This window comes from Pinus tabuliformis, chromosome 8, assembly GCF_031772625.1.
Source record: "Pinus tabuliformis cultivar Carrire ecotype Pingquan chromosome 8, CPIR1, whole genome shotgun sequence".
Lineage (NCBI taxonomy): Eukaryota > Viridiplantae > Streptophyta > Pinopsida > Pinales > Pinaceae > Pinus > Pinus tabuliformis.
The window spans coordinates 387,193,657-387,206,797 of record NC_142294.1 but is presented as its reverse complement, the minus strand read 5'-3'; positions in this window follow the sequence as shown (position 1 = coordinate 387,206,797).

The window sequence follows — 13,141 nt, the reverse complement described above, 5'->3', positions numbered from 1 at the left end:
CAAGGATATTAGAAATCACATATCAAAGGTCTAGAGACATTGACAATTGCAACATCAGAGCATCAGAGATATCGACGATTGCATATCGGGGGTCGGGCATACCATCGCATCACAACATCATAGCGTTAGACATATCGACAATCTCACATCAGTGCATCCCATTATCAATGGTCGCAATGTCAGAGGCCCAATACATTAGAGCAGGCATTGTCGAAGCTCAGAGGAGATCAAAACATAGACAATTGGAGGATCGAAACTTCTGAAAGTGAAAACCTTTAAAAATTTGCGATATTGTTAAAAGTTTCGATAGCGTTAAAAATTGCTGGTGAGCATCGATAAGGATTAACGAAGGATTTCATCGCAAAACCAAAGGTGGGAGAGACCTTTTCTCTCTCCTCCAGCAGGATGTGTGGCGACATATGATTGGTTCTGATAAGCTACTGTGGCATTTGACATCAGCGTGACATGGTGGTATGGAAGGACACGTGGAAGTCAGTTTTGGAATTTTGAGGGGGCCTAAGGGGACAAAATTGGGTGACACGTGTCACCACTCATAAGGTGACACTTGGAATGATCATGTCATATCAAAGGTTGCATATCGGAGGTTGAGGATGTCGAAAATTTTCAACAATTGATACTTGAAAAGTTACGATAAGGGGGCTCCGATATTGGGTTGGCACATGATCTAGAAAAACTTAAAGAACTAGGGGCAAAGAGCTCTTAACAAAGGAAAAATGGCCTTCTGGTAGGAAGAAAATGCCCTAGCACCTTAAGGCTAAGCCTCCGGTCACCACACCCAGTCCCGTGGAGGAAAATAGAAAGGGGCTAGACAAAAGGGGCCAAGGACATCAAAACTTTGTTTTCGTAATGTTTTTAAGAATACAAGTCCCGATGAGTAAAAGCTCTGATATAACACTATTGCAATAATACATGACATATTTGGATCCGATGGTGTAATACAAAGAGTTAAAGGCGTATGGGCCGATAACTACAAGATTGCATGCGGTAACAAAAAAGTTGGTCTCAGAAGTAATGGCGACGGTAAAAAATCGCTCGGTCAAGGCAACAAGTACCACGATCCGTAGGAAAGAGTGTGGGGTCTGCCTTGAGGTAATATAAACCATCTATGTGCTCCGACGTATGTCTTCAGTGAGTAAATGGAGGTATGGGACTCAAGAAGCAATGTGCAGGTCACTTGAGAATCAATTTCTTAGCATGGAGCTCCACGCAGTATGGCAATGAAGACTTCTAGGTCGATCTCTGCTTCTGCACTGTGACAAGCAACTGACAATTGATCGCTCCCAGCTCCAGAGAGTGGGAAATTCAACTAGTTAAGGCGAAAGAGGTTGGTGAACCGACTGAGTAACAGAGGTGGAACATCATGGCAAAGGTGTGGCCTGATTAGAGGTGATCATAGGAATGGGAATGAAGATATTTTCCATGGTCATCATTTAGTTTTACCATATTTTGTTATTTTGTACTTTGTTGAATTTTAAAGAAGCAATCAAATATGTTGTAATAATTTTGAGCAGCAGAGCCATTGCACGCCGAGACAACTAGTTGATCAGACAGCTGGATCTCGGTTGAGATATTTTGTAACTGTTGTTCAAAACTACCCTCTCCCTATAATTAGAGGGAAGAAACACTTAAAGAAGGTTCATAATTTTTGGAAAGAACTCTTGGAAATGGCCTTTTCCTATTTTCATGAAGGAAAGTTATGAATCTTGATGTATGCACATTTCTCAAAAGATTAATAAGATATTTCTGGTGATTCCAAGGATTGTAGTATGTTTGTCTTCCTTTTTGTTTTCATATACATTAAATATTATTCTCATATTTCATGTCACGTAGTTGCTAGACATATTTCTCATTAGACGCAGATTCATGTAGATCAAGTTATTGATGTAAAATTTCTGTATTGATGTGGAAATAAAGTCTTTAAAAAGTGCTCCATGTATCTTAGCATTCCATAAGCATTTCCTTACTCCCGTTTCTCTCTAAATCCAGATATATAGAATTCTTAAAGTTTAAGCTTTGTATGTTGGATTCCTCCTCTACTGTTGTTATAGACATTTTTGGGCACTGCAACCCCAATCATACATGTCCATAAACCAAGGGTTCCTAAGTCCCTAAAATTTTTGTTTCATACCCTAAAGGAACAAGGTCATCTGATTACATCATCTCCCAGAAGTTCTCCACAGGAAACTGCTCAGAACTGGTCAAAACTGGACCATACAGGTTTCTCAGTGCTAAGGGTGCGATGCATCCCACCTGCCCAGTGTAAAGGGTGCGATGCATACTGAAAAGCCCTTCTGTAGGGTGTGATGGGCGAGAGTGGACAAATGGCAGAGACAGTTTGCGAGGTGGATGATCATAGAATCTTCCAGAAACTTCTCCTATGACACTTGCCTCTCTGAATTCACCCAGGGATGAGTAGGAGATCATCAATATCCAAGTGGAATCAAGAACTATCAGAGAGAGGACACTAATCAAAATCCCAGAAGCTGACTCACCCCCCTGCAATCATCTATATATGGATCCCTCATCCCAGAGATCCAGAGGCTGGAATTTTGTATCTTGTAAGGAAGTGCTGTTGGTTTCTTGGTGCAACATCATAGTGTTGGGTGATCTAAACTTTTCATGAGGTGAAGAAGGGCTTTCATGCTGGGAGGATGACGCTGGGTCAGAACAATTGGTTGTAATCCTCTTTGCTATTCTTGATATTAATAAAGCTGTTCAATTTTTCCTCCACATTCTTGTATGTTTGATGATATATGCATTTGTATGGCCAATATATATCTGGTCCTATATTGTTTATGATTGTAGATCTCTATTCTTCGATAGTGTTATGCTGCTTTGATTCCATAGGTGCTCTTTGAAGCTGGGTAGACGAAAGAAAAGCGACAAGGATCTGTCAGAAGGGAGAGGAACCAAGCAAGGAACCAAGCGCAAGACTGAGGTTGGTGTCTTTTGTTCCCCTCTTATCTACTTCTCATAAAGGAAAACGAAAGTAGTTTTAGTTTTTTGTTTCTAAGATAGCTACCAGTCTTAGTGGGACTAGCAGCTCTGAGTGGACAATAGATTTCCCGATAACAAAATGGTGACTCCGCTGGGGAGCGAATAGATTGTTTGCTTGTCTATATTTGTTTGTTTTATAAACTTACAGAGAGAGCCTAAAGTCAAGCCAGCTAGCCTCCGAACTGCATTTTCTATGCAAGTGCAAAGTAGATCAATGCTGCTTCAGTCTATCTCCGGGTTTTGTTTATAAACTGAACAATCAATTTGCAAACCTTCTAATTGCCCTAGTGGTGGCTCTAGTAACCTCATTAGATCAACCCTTGTGATTTATATTTATTGAACATCACTTGCTCGGCCTAAATCCCTGAACTAGGCTGCAAACTGTGACCTGGAACCAAGTTGAAGTCTCGTCCCTGGACCATCGCACTTTCTCCTCTTGGGAATCTAGATGCATCGCACCTCCCGTGTGTAGTAGGTGCACTGCATCGCACTTTCCCTATGTTGCAGGTGCGCTGATCAGACAAGACCTCTTCTGCTCTCAGATTTTGGTTTCTGTGTTCACTCCCTTCAGCTTTATTCAAGAGTTTTGCTGTCTGTGATCAGTATACCACTGTGGAAACTCCCTTCCTTTGCATGATTATGCCTCCATAGTACAAATAATTGTGAATGTTTTTATGTATTGTGCACCATTTACAGTTCTCTTTTACAAAAAGGTAGCATAATCAAACTGTCGTCTTTTGATTTGAAAGTGTCGCAAGTGTCATTTTTAGTCAAAGAAAAGGATTCTATTGTTCTTGATGGTTGATTATAGAGTTACTCTTGCATTTGATTTGAATTAGTAGTTTTTCAAGTGTCGAAAGCAGTTTTCAATTCAAAATAGTAAAGTGTCGTCATTATCTTCCTTTTTTTTTTTGAAGAGAAATTTGTTAGTACTGTCGCTTTGAAAAGATAATTCAGATTTGTACTTAGCATTCTTCTTATCATTCACACATTAAGAAAGCTGAAAACAAATACATGCATGTGCATTTGCATTTAGACTGATTGTTGGTTTGATTTAGGACAGTGCATCTAGTGTGTGCTCTCTGCTCTATGTTGAAAGAATATCATCTCTCTTTCTTTAGTAGCTAGGATTTTCATTGCAAAAAGAAGATTAAAAGATTGTTTATCATCTTAGATTGCATTTTAGGAATTGTACATCTACATCACGTGGTGAACCTGAAAGGAAAATTTCTTAAGAAAGATCAACTGTAAAATAAATTCAATGAACATAAAAACGCTTTGGAACCTTACGCACAACATCTAGAAGTCTAGGCTAGAGACATATTCCAGCGTCGTAAAGCCTGGTAATTGTCTCTTTCACTATTGGTTGGGTGATTCCTCCTCTTTGAGATGACAAGTGCCAGTACAAACTTGTTCTCCCACGTACCGTCGAGTATATATTGGGAGACCACAATAGGCTATATCCTTTATCCACAGGAAGCTGTGTCTGCCGCCCTATCGATCGCAATGCATTGAACACAACATTCAGGAAGATTGACTGCCGTACTGTAAAAAGTATTATGCAGTTTTGCGATTGGTTTGGTAATCCCTCTGTCAAGATTTCCAGAGTAGTCTCTTTCATTCCTTTTCAGACTCCTTAAAGGAAAAGGTCCATCTGAGCACTTGTCACTTCAGTCTCATTAAAAATCGAAGGCGACTAGAGTCATCTTTTGCTTTTTCTCGACTCTTAAAAATTGAAAAAACAAGTTGTGTCAAAGCGTCTAAAATTCATTTAATTCGGAAACATTTTCCCCTTTATTTTTAGTTGATCGAGTAATCCGCAATCGTGGAAGAAAGTCAATTGAAGCCTCGTCATTCATGGAGACTTACGAGTCAACCGTCTTTGTCCCCAGAATCAAAACTATTATGGACAAAGCGAACTCGCTTAACTGGTTCAAAGTCCCTGGTCTAGTTGGAACAAGTGTTCCGACACCCTCGAAGTCTCCGGTTACTCCAAACATTTCTGGTATCCCTGCCTCTACGGAAGAAGTTCCGCAGCCACCAGAGGAAAATAGAACTAATCCTAGTGTGAAGGTAAACACTTCTATTCCTGAACCAACTCCATCTACAGCTAATTCCAAAGGTGTTATTCCCCAAACATCTGTCGCTACAGAATCTACACCTTCTTCGGCACCGAAAATATTTAACGGACTTGACGGTCTACCTATTCCACCTGGATTGATTTCTATAGAAGAGATTGTGGAGGATCCCCATCTAGTACTCCATCGCATTGTGGAGTTGGGATCACCCTATATCCTTCTCCGTCGAAAATTAGTATACCGTTATTGGAAGTTCCTGTAGAATCGCTAGGAAATCTTTTGGATAGACTAGATATGTCTGAACAATCGTCGACATCTAGGACTGTGTCATCTGACACAACATCAGAAAAACTTCCTGCAACCACTCCAACAATGTTCGTCGGCGTACCGTCTGTCGCAACTAGCTCCCAATCACTGGATGGAATCCATCCAGGGGTTGTTTCGACGGTATGATCTGTTCTCGTTTTTTCATCCGGAATAATATCTGGAATCTCTTACGTTGGGTCTCAGCAAATTGACCCTTCGAAATGTCAATTTGGGCAGTCCGGTCCTCAAAGGAAAATCATTCCCTTAAGCACCGAATTACCGCCGTATGGGGGGCAATATGCCCTTTCATTGTCTCCTCCGAGAGAACAAACATACGAGAGTTCACAATAGAATTCAGGTTATGCTGGAATTACATCCACTGGTTGGATGCCAATACTGCCTCAACAACCAAGAGTTGTATACTCAATGCAACAAATTCTGCCTATGTCAAATATCCCCACTACACCGGCTATTGTGACGGTGTCGCAAGTACAAGCATTGCCTATTGTATGCCAACCTCAAGTCTCTCAAGTCATAATCCAACAGTCCCTTGTCCCTGCGACGCCACCACAATCATTGATTAGTGGCTCCTTAATTGGAGTGACCCAGGCTCAAACGGGTACCATTACCCCTCGTCTTGGTCAAATAGCCAGTATTGGACAACAACACATGGTCTCACAACCATGGCTGGTGCAAAATCAACAACCACAATTCCAACAAGTTTACTAAGGATCTGAGCACCAAGTCTTTTCAAGTAACGGGCAGCCGTATATTCAAAACGGTCAACATCAATCATTTCATAATGGTTATGCCCATCAACCTTACCAAAGTTATCAGCATCAAATGCACTACGCTGGTATGCAAAGACCCGCTGCTCAGGCAATCCCATCTTATCCTATGTATGCTTCACTGAACCTGAATCAACAGTTGCCCTTCGTGGAAATTTTAGAGTTACCAGATCTAAATCGGCTAACAAATGATGCAATCACTTACGCCCCTTGGCGGCCAACGATTCCTCATAAACTTCCGTCAGATATTCCTAAATTTAATGGAAATCCGGGTGAATACCCGTCAAATCATGTGATGACCTTTCACCTGTGGTGTTCATCTAACACTCTAAATGATGATTCGATCAAGCTTCGCCTTTTTCAGCGAAAATTAACTGGTCCGGCAGCAAAATGGTATATCGAATTGCCTAGAGCTTCATTTGATAACTTTGACCTTTTTAACCCATTTTCAGTTACCCATAAGGTACGAAATGGGAACATAGCTTCTTACCAATTTCAAGCAAACGACAGCCACTAACATATCCGATCATATTCATGAGTGGCGACGTTGTCGTAGAATGGTAAAAACATATGTTCCTGATCAGCTGTTGGTTGAATGGTTTATTAAGTCATTGTTACCTTCTATTACAGAAGATGTGGCAAAGGAAGGAGTCGTCATTGAAGGGAAAGTCATTGCTCATGCGCAATATTTAGATTTGATCTATACTCAGTCTGGCACGCTCTACGATAAAATCCCTGATGCTCCTAGACCGGAATTTTCCATTCCTCCCTCTCCTAAATCAAACAAAGACTCTCATGCCGGGGACGGCGTGATAGGAATGACTAGCACGAAAACCGTAAAGGCTAAGTCGAAAAAGGCTTGTACGGTTTCAGGTCAAAATGCAAATGAAGAACTTCTCACCTCGGAAGTAAATGCCGTATCGACTGACAAAGGCAAAGAAACCAAGAAACCAGGAGGCAAGAAGAAAAAGAAAGGGAAGAAGAAGAAATAGGAGGAGTCGTCCCCTGAAAAATATTCTGCAAACCCTTCTGGAGATAGGAAACCAAATCATCCATGCCTTATATGTGATGAGGATCATTGGACAAGAGAGTGTCCATATAAAGTTGAGCTTAGAAAATTCTTCAAGAATTCAAAAACCTCAGCAGTATTGACTGATCCGTTTCCAAATCCAGGAAAAAATCTGGTTGCTAGTGACAATGCTTCCCCATCCCAAGTGCTAATGTTGTCGGTTTCGAAGCAGCAAAATGATGCTTTGATGTCGACAAGGAATAAAGATTACGAGAATTCACAGCCGTCGGACAACAAGGCTAATGATCAACCTAGTAGTTCGACAACAACTTAGACCGAAGTTGTGCCACCCATCATTCCTGAACTAATGATAAAACTGCCAAAGGGAGTAGTACACAAATTGACATTTAATCCTCGTGCCAGAGCAGAACAACATTATAATATAGTGGAGGATCTGGCCCAATCGCCATCCGCTATGTCGACACTTGAGGTACTGCAAAATTGCCCCTCCCAAAAGCAGGCTTTATTATCAGCGATAGGTGGGATTGACCCAACGGATTCCAATCTTGTGCCCTTTAATCACAAAGGATATGACCCTCAGTTACCAGCTCAACTAGCTTTCCTCATTCAAGTGAAAGCCCTCAACAAAACTGTTCATCGAACAATTATTGATGAGGGGGCATCTACATGTATTATGTCGATGAGTTGCTGGAAAACTTTAGGATCTCCACCCTTGTCGTGATCTTTGACGACATTAAAAGCATTTGATGGATGAACATGCACCCCATACGGGATTTTAAGCAACTTGCAAGTCGAACTGGGGGGCAAAACAGTAGAAATAGATGTTGAAGTAATTGACGGAAACCTCGATTACAACATCCTACAGGGAAGGCCCTGGATATATGCTATGGAAGCCATTGTGTCGACCTACTTCAGGAAGATTGCATTTCCCTTTCAAGGAGGAATTACTATTGCCGACCAACAAACATTTCTCCCCAACAGTTCACAAGTTAGGGGAAGCATTCCGATGATCCATGGAAGCCCTCATTCGCTTCAAAATATCAGAGTAGGCCTGCTAAAAGACCCTATATTAATGGGGAATTTTGCCCTACCGCCTCCAATCAATCTGGCGGAAGTGGCAATGGTGGGAACCTGCAATATGATATCTTCTATTCAAAAGATCTCTGAAAACGATATTAACATGGATCATCTGCAAGTATTGCCTCCAAGCCCAATAGAAATATTGTATCAATCAATGTTTTTGGCATGGGAGGCAAACCCAAATCAACGCTCATCAAGCGTTTGGATAGATAGGTCTAAGGAATATGGCACCCCTTCAGATCCTTGGTCGCAAGTACATTCTACAGACGAAGGAATTATTCAATCAATGATAATTGATGGGGCACCATGTGAAGATTACCACCATCGTTCCCATCTTCCGGATTACAAGGAAGATACTCCTAGTGACCTTCATCATCCCTCAATTTTTGATTTTCTATCGAATACTGTAAACATGGTGGATTCCGAGCAAAACTTGTCCAATATTGAAGAGACTATGGCCATAAATATCTCGACCAAAACAAATGTTGTAGAGAATATTCATGTTGGAAAATCTTGTTCTCTTTCAGAACTGGAGATATCTCATGCTCTTTTTCGCGAGTTCAAAGATGTCTTTGCTTGGTTGTATGACGAAATACCAGGCATTGACTCGAGCATAGTTGAACACAAAATTAAGATGTATCCAGATGTCAAACCGGTACGACAACGACTACGGCAAGTGCACCCCAAGAAAGCCGCTGCCATCAAGGCAGAAGTTGAAAAACTTCTCCATGTTGGTTTTATTTACCCAGTTCCACTAACCAATTGGGTATCGAATATTGTTCTTGTAATGAAAAAACAAAGGAACGATTAGAGTATGCATCGATTATAGGGATGTAAATCAAGCTTGTCCGAAAGACAACTACTCTACACCCTTCATTAACCAGATAATTGATGAATGCGCCGGATGTGAAATCTTTTCATTTATGGATGGATTTTCCGGGTATAATCAAATAAATATCTGCCCACAGGACCAGTCAAAGACTGCATTTATTTGTCCGTGGGGCACATTTGCATATCGCAAGCTACCATTTGGTTTAAATAACGCAGGGGCAACATTTCAGAGGGCAATGAATTATGCCTTCCATGACATCAAAAACATCATTCAACCATATCTCGACGATCCTATGGCTCATTCGCGAAATCGGACCAATCATCCGTAGCATTTGAGAGCGATATTTCTATGCTGCCGACACTACAAGATACGACTCAATCCACACAAATGTGTGTTCTGTGTCAGTTCTGGTCGTTTACTTGGCTTTGTGGTCTCAAAGGACGGGATTCGTCTCGACCCATGTAAGGTTCAGGCAATCATTAATTTGCCTCCACCTTCAAATTTGCTTTAGATTCAGTAACTCCAAGGGAAAGAAATTTTTTTGAGGAGGTTCATTCCAAATTACGTCGAACTTGCTAAATGTTATACTCATCTATTGAAAAAGGAAGTACCCTTCGTCTGGGATCAGGTCACGCAAGCTTCCTTTGATGCTTTAAAGGAATCCCTAATAAAAGCATCATTAATGTACGCTCCTGATTATCAAAAAGACTTTAACCTGTATCTGGCTGCAGTGGATATGACCATCGCAATGGTTTTAGTTCAAGAAGACAATGGAATTGAAAATCCTATATATTATTTAAGTAGAAACTTAAATGATACAGAAAGCAAGTACTCCTACGTTGAAAAGCTAGCTCTCGCAGCTGTTCAAGCGATACAAAGATTTCGACACTATATCCTCTTTCGAAAAACTACCATTTTGTCAGATTGCAACCCCATGACTTATATATTGTCGCGACTGTTTCTGGGGGGCAAATATTCAAAATGGATAACAATTCTACAAGAGTTTGATTTGGAATTTATAAAATCAAAATCGAATAAATCCTTGGTTTTCGCGGAATTACTATGCGATCTCCCATCGTCGTCCAACGATGCAACGTTAGAAGAAGCGATCGTGGACAAATCTTTGTTGCTAATATCTTCAAGCAATCCATGGTATTGAGACATAATCATCTATCTCCAAACCCAAACATATAGGTCTAATACCTCCCGCTCGGAACAACGACACATTCGATACCAAGCAAAAGACTACATGATCGTCGGTGATACACTTTACCGTCGTGGTGTCGATACAGTTATGAGGAGGTGCCTCACCCATGAGGAGGCTGTTGGAATCCAGAGGCACAACAATTAATTAAAAAAACACACAACAAAATATGAAGCACATAAGAGACAATTTTTTACGTGGTTCACCCAACCAATCTGGGCTACGTCCACCAAACATAGGCATCAGGAATTTATTATTCAAATCAGGAGATTACATCATGAAAACCTCACAAAACTCTCACACTCACTTAGCAAACATCCGAATGGTTGCCTGTTATATAGCCTAGAGAATCTAACAGCCTCATTAATTCCCTCACATCAAATATAGGAGACATTAACTCCCTCCCAACAACCTGGAGTTAATCTAGGAACTGAATCCCTATTGTTGTCATCAGCTGAGATTTTTTTCCTATTTTGCTCAAACAGAAAATCTCAACAATCTCCACCTTGACAACAATTCGCCTGATGCCTTGTTATTATTATTTTATCTTTTCTGCAAGCCAAGAGAAGCCAAACACCAGCGTAGCTTCTCCAACAAAACTGGTTTCGTGAACATGTCTGCACAGTTCTCCTTTGTATGCACCTTTTCAAGAGAAACTCCCCTTTCAGTGATAACCTGTCTTACAAAATGATATTTGATTGGAATATGATTTGATTTACTATGATAGGCTGGATTCTTAGCCAAATGTATTGCACTTTGACTGTCACAAAGTAACCTGATGTTGTCCTGTAACCTACCAAACTCACCAAGCAAACCTTTCAACCAAACCGCCTCTTTGCAAGCATGCGAAGCAGCAATGTATTCTGCTTCAGTAGTGGATAAAGCAACAATGTTCTGTAGCTTTGACATCCAGCTTATAGCTCCACCTGCAAGAGTAAAGACGTACCCTGAAGTTGATCTTCTCTTATCCAAATCACCTGCAAAATCGGAATCAACATATCCGCAAACAAATTCACTACTCTTATTGTAAGAAATACAATAACTACTTGTGCCTCTCAAGTACCGAAGCACCCATTCACTGCTGACCAGTGTTCTTTACCCGGATTGGCCATGTACCTGCTGACAACCCCAACTGCATGTGAAATATCTGGTCGCGTACACACCATCGCATACATCAAACATCCTACTACATTGGCATAAGGAATTCGAGACATATAATCCTTTTCTTCATCTGTATTAGGACATAAACTCGAAGAAAGCTTAAAATGGGAAGCTAAAGGGATCGACACAGGCTTCACATTGTTCATACCAAACCTCAAAAGTATTTTCTCAACATACTTCTGTTGTGATAGCCACAGCTTACCATTGCCCCTGTCTCTGAAAATCTCCATGCCCAAAATCTGTCTTGCCGCTCCTAGATCTTTCATATCAAACGTCCTTGCCATCTGAGTCTTCAACCTGTTGATTTCTTCAATGCTTTTGCTTGCTAAAATCATATCATCAACATATAACACTAAGATAATGAACATGCCATTATTTAACTGCTTAAAGTAAACACAATGATCATATTCACTTCTTACATATTTCTGACTCAACATGAAAGAATCAAACTTCTTATACCACTGCCGAGGCGACTGCTTCAGGGCATATAATGACTTCTTGAGCCTGCAGACAAATTTCGCATTGCGATGCTGAATAAACCCTTCCGGTTGTTCCATATATATTTCCTCATCTAAATCACCATGTAGAAATGCAGTCTTAACATCTAACTGCTGCAACTCCAAATCAAACAAAGCCACTAATGCTAACACAATTCTAATTGAAACAATTTTAACCACTGGCGAAAAAATCTCATGAAAGTCAATACCAGCTTTCTGAGAAAACCCTTTTGCAACCAGCCGAGCTTTGTACCTGTCTTCCGTATCATTCACACCCCGTTTCAGCTTGAAAACCCATTTACACCCCACAGTTTTCCTGCCTTTCGGAAGTTCAACCAGATCCCACGTGCCATTCTTACCTAAGGCCATCATTTCTTCCTTCATGGCTGCTTTCCATTTGTCACTATTTGAACCTTCTACAGCTTCCTGATAACACAAAGGTTCATCATCATTAGCGATCAAAGCAACTGAAGTAACATGATCATCATACCTTCTCGGATGGCGTTTGATCCTTGTAGACCTCCTTAAGAATGTTTCTGGTGCTTCCACAATTGGCTGTCTATCAACTGTAGGAATTTCTTCATGATCGCCATCTGAGACCTGTTCATGTCCTCCATCTGAACCCTGTTCATAATCTGATTCTGAAACCTGTTCATGACTAGAATCTGAACTATGGTCGTTATGACTATCATTAGAAATGCTGTCAAACTGAATATGCTGGAAATCAGATACATCATCCTGTTTCAATCTTCTATCTACATCTAACTGTACAAGAGAGGATTCATTAAACTTTACATCTCTGTTGATGATGATTTTGTGGGTAGTAGGATCCCACAATCTATATCCCTTCGTTCCATCACCATACCCAACAAAGATATACCTTTTCGATTTCGGATCTAATTTAGTTCGCTGATGTTTAGGCACTAGAGCATATGCATCGCAACCAAACACTCTGAGTTTAGAATAGTCACAAGGGTGTCCTGTCCATACCTCTTGCGGAACCTTGCAGCCTATTGCTGTTGATGGAGATCGGTTTATCACATAACAAGCTATTGCCACTGCTTCCATCCACAACTCCTTTTGCAACCCAGCGTTACTCAGCATACACCTTGCTCTCTCTAGAAGAGTCCTGTTCATGCGTTCAACA